The sequence below is a fragment of the Gossypium arboreum genome, chromosome 12 (genome assembly GCF_025698485.1).
Source record: "Gossypium arboreum isolate Shixiya-1 chromosome 12, ASM2569848v2, whole genome shotgun sequence".
NCBI classification, from domain to species: Eukaryota; Viridiplantae; Streptophyta; class Magnoliopsida; order Malvales; family Malvaceae; genus Gossypium; species Gossypium arboreum.
This window is the reverse complement of record NC_069081.1, coordinates 23,111,437-23,116,251: the sequence shown is the minus strand read 5'-3', so window position 1 is coordinate 23,116,251 and position 4,815 is coordinate 23,111,437. Positions and strand designations below refer to the sequence as shown.

Genomic DNA, 4,815 nt, shown 5'->3' with positions numbered 1-4,815 from the left:
GATCAATGCTTGTTGATTCTTAAGTGCTGTCTCGGTATTGTAAAAACGAGTTTCTGACACTGAGATGAATTTTGTTATCATCTCTTTAAGGTTCGATTTTTTCTCTTATTGGTAGGGTGGTTGTTAGAAGCCTGGAGGTGGTGGTGGTCTCTGATTTCCTTGTCCTCTCTATGAAAAATTTGGGTGGTTCATCCAACCTGTATTGTAAGTGTTACAATAAGGATTATTTTGAGATCGAGGATTATTACCCATCTAATTTAATTGCTCGTTCTCTATGTTGTGGTCATAGGTTGGGTATTCTGAATTGTTTGATCCACCTCCACTTGCTTCGCACTGTATTACTGGGTGAACCTGTGAAGAACCAAGAAAACTGTCAATTTTTCTATTCTAAAGTTCTACCTGATTAGAGAGCATGGTGACCGAATCGACGTTAAAGACGCCTGCTGTTTTCGTTGGCTTTGTCCTTATGACTTGCCATTGAGAATTATTCAATGACATCTCTTCTATAAATTCATAAGCATCCTCAGGTGTCTTATTGTTGATAGTTCCGCCAGAGGCTGTATCGATCATCTGTCGAGTCGAAGGATTCAGGCCATTGTAAAATGTTTGAACTTGTAGCCAGAGTGGTAACCCATGGGGAGGGCACCTTCTCAACAGATCCTTCTATCTCTCCCATGCATCGTAGAGTGTTTCTAAATACATCTGCACAAAAGGGGAGATATCATTACGTAATTTGGCTGTTTTGGCTGGCGAAAAATATTTTAATAAAAACTTTTCGGTTATTTGTTCCCAAGTAGTGATTGACCCTCGTAGTAACGAGTTCAACCATTGTTTAGCCTTATTCTTCAACGAAATAGGAAACAACAGAAGGTGAATGGCATCATCAGAAACGCCATTGATTTTAAAAGTGTCGTAAAACTCTAAAAAATTTGCCAAGTGAGCGTTGGGATCGTCATCCTGCAAACCATCAAATTGAACAAATTGCTGTATCATTTGAATTGTGTTAGGTTCTAGTTTAGGTTTTAGTTCAAAATTATTTGCAGCAACAGCAGGCCTAACTATACTTGACTCAGTTCTTTTTAAAGAAGGTTTAACATAATCATACATAGTACGTGGAGCAGGATTCTAATTTACTTGATCAGCGACAATCGCAGGAGGTAGTAGATTTTCCTGGTTTTCAGCCATCTCCTCGGTTGTGGTTGAAGTATAGTCCTCTTGTTCTTCCTCTGTGTATCTTAAGCTTCGCCTTATTTCTCTTCGGTTTTTACGAACTGTGCATTCGATCTCACTATCAAATAGTAATGGTCCAACGAGTTTCTTCTAATCATACACTATAAAAACCTGCCAGGAACGAATAAAAGAAAAAATAAACAATAAAATAAAAATTTAAATTGCAAATAAAGTAGAATGGATAAAGTAATTAAAATCGAGTGTTCCTAATATCCTAGTTCCCCGGCAACGGTGCCAAAAAACTTGGTACGTGATATTCGCGACAGGTTTTAAAAATTTATAATTAATCATTCTTGAAACTAACTATTATCACGATGAAGACAAGTGTACCTATCGAACAGTAGTATAGCTTTAGCAAGATCGGATTATCGAACCCAAAGGAACCAAGAGTACTAGTAATTACTTTCTTTTTATTATCTAGCCTAAAAATTAAGGGATTTGTTTATCTAAACTAAATAACTAAACTAAGGGTGCACAGAGAGAAAATGGGGAAAAGCTTTTGGGAAAATTCGATTGATTAAGACAATACCCAAGGAAAAATCCACCTAGACTTCACTTGTTATTTGACTCTGAATCAGATGATTTATTCATTTGACTTGATCTGTAGAAATCCCTAAGTTATATTATTATCTCTCTCGAGACTAATAAATTGAAATCTCTTTCTAATTAACGCCCTAGTGTTGCATTAACTCAATTTATGGATCCCCTTATTAGGTTTCACCCTAATCCGAAAAATTTTATCACCCTATCTCTAGGCGTGCAATCAACTCCGCTTAATTATGACAAACTTACTCTTAAACAGGGTCTATTCATCCTCTGAATAAGAGCATTAACTTGAATCAATATCCTGGAATATTAAAACAAGAATTAATAACACATAATTAAGAACAAGTCAAATATTTATCACACAATTCAGATAATAATAACAAGATCTGTCTTAGGTTTCATTCCCCTTAGGTATTTAGGGGTTTAGTTCATAACTAAGAAAGAAAACATCTCAAAAGAATAAAGATAACAAAACATAAAGAAAACCCAAAACCTCTGAATGGAAATTGAAGGGAGATCTTCAGTCTTGACGATGAATCCGACTTCTGAGATGGACCAATCGGCTTCTCTTGAGTAATTCCTTGCTTCCTACTCCGCGTGTCTCCCTCTCAGTGCCTCCTCCAGTGTTTAAATAGGCTTTAGAATGCCTAAGAGCCCTCAAAAGTGGCATTTTTCGAATAGGACTATACTTGGCCTCGGCAGGGACACACCCGTGTGACACGCCCATGTGACACGCCCGTGTGACACGCCCGTGTGCGATTACTCTAGCCTGTAGTCAAGGCTATTGAATAGGCACGAGCGTGTACTCTACCTGTGTAAGCCGTGCTTCGATCTTGCCAAATGGACACGGTCGTGTGCCACGCCCGTGTGAGGAAATCCAGGCCGTGTTGATTTCCCACGTGGGTCTATTTTCTCCGTTTTCGGCCCGTTTCTCGCTCTTTTTACTCTCTTATGCTCACCTAAGTATAAAACATGAAATTAAAGGATTAGGAGCATCGATTCACCAAATCTAAGGAGAAACCATCCATAAATGTGCTAGGCATGGGATAAAAATATGTATAAATTACGGTTTATCACAAATCAGTATGTATGCCCTGTTTCGCCACGGCTTAGACACACGGGTGTGTCTAATGCAGTGTGAGGCACACGACCTGTTCACACGAGTGTGTGACCTTTTAAAAATTGAAATTTTTTTACAAGTTCTGAAAAGTTCACATGTTATCAATTTAGTCCTAAATGCATGGATTAGACCTTGTATGCTTGGCATAAGTTTGTAATAAACATGAATGAATGGTGTTTTATTGGATTGAGATGGTATTTGATATTTGGTTGTTTTGATCTAAGTTATGAGTCTGGTAATTCCTCTTTACCTATTCCGGTGACGGATATGGGTTAGGGGTGTTACAAGTACATTAGTCAGAGGTTTATGGACCAGAAAAGGAAAGAGTTTTTAGAGCTGAAGTAAGGCCGTAGGACGGTGACTGAGTACGAACATGAGTTTATGAGATTCAGAAAATATGCACAGGAGTGCATATCTATAGAAGCCATTATGTGCAAGAGGTTCGAAGATGGTTTGAACGAAGACATTCATCTATTAGTTGGCATTTTGGAGATAAGAGAATTTGTGGTACTCGTGGAGAGAGCATGTAAGGCCGAGGAATTGGCCAAAGAGAAGAGAAAAGATGACATCGAGTCCCGAATCTTAAGGAAAAGAGAAATGGGGAAATCACAGCAGACCTCATCTAAGAGACTGAGAGAGTTTCCTGCCCAATCAAACGCGTTAGTGGGGTTCTCAAATAAGAGCAAAATAAGCAACATACGACATCTAAAGCCCAAACCACTTCTGTCGCGAGTGTTGGAAGTGCTCGGCCAAACAGGCCAGAGTGTTTACAATGTGGTAGACGCCATATTGGCAAATGCCGAACGAATGAAAGAGGTTGCTTCAAATGTGGATCTTTGGACCACTTCATCCGAGACTGCCCTGAATTAGATGAGAAAGAGAAAAAGCAAAATGTGAGGGCGAGTAGTACTCCTATGAGGGGTAGACCACAGAAGAACCCAGGCAGTAGGGCTAGTAGTAGAGGTGCCCCTAGAGATTCAGCTGTGAGGTCTGAGGGCCGTGTGCCTGCAAGGACTTATGCCATTCATGCTCGCGAAGAGGCATCTTCACCAGATGTGATTATGGGTACTTTTTCTCTTCATGATATCTCTGTTATTACTTTGATTGATCTAGGGTCTACTCATTCCTATGTATGCATGAAATTAGTACCCAGTATGAATATGTTTGTTGAGTCCACTGAATTTGTGATCAAAGTGTCAAACCCGTTAGGTAGGCATGTGATAGTTGATAGTGTAGAGATTGTCCTTTGATGATTAGAGGTTATTATTTTCCAGCTAACCTCATGCAACTATCGTTTGATGAATTTGACCTAATTCTTGGCACGGATTGGTTAACTGCACATAATGTGATAGTAAATTGTGGTAGCAAGTTCATTGAAATGAAATTTGAGAATAGGGATTGTGACAGCCCTATAGTGACCCTAGTCGGAAAGCGGTTTCGGGACCGCTAAACCGAGTCACCAAATTATTTGAATGTGATATTTATGGTCTAAAATATGTGAATATGAATGTGTGAAAATTTTAAGCTTCAATTTAGTTAATTGTATGTGAATGTAGTACATAGGACTTGTGTGACACTTTTGAAATGTGATAGGCTAATCTATAAGGATCTAATAGTGCATGTAATCAAAAGGGAGGACTTGCATGTCAATTTTCCCCCCTAATTAGTAGTGGCCAGCCATGAGCATGAGGGTGGACAAAATGTTATGGCTAAAACATGTCATAAACATGTTGCGTTAATGCTTCATGTAAGGAATAATAAAATAAAGAAAACTTGTTAAAGTGCTTAGTTAAGTGATATTAGGTTAATGATATGTGTATCCGGTCATAAAGGTGAAGTGCAAAATGTTAGTATTTAATTACTAGTGTATATATATGCGTATTAGCCTAGTTTTGAACTTGAAACAAAATGATATGTAG

General features: G+C 38.5%; 1 non-coding gene across 1 annotated transcript; it reads left to right on the top strand.

Moving 5' to 3' along the window:
- Positions 1 to 628: 628 nt before the first annotated feature.
- On the top strand, positions 629 to 735 carry LOC128286321 (small nucleolar RNA R71). Its single transcript, XR_008276864.1, has one exon. It is a non-coding gene; the product is annotated as a small nucleolar RNA R71 (small nucleolar RNA).
- Positions 736 to 4,815: the final 4,080 nt, after the last annotated feature.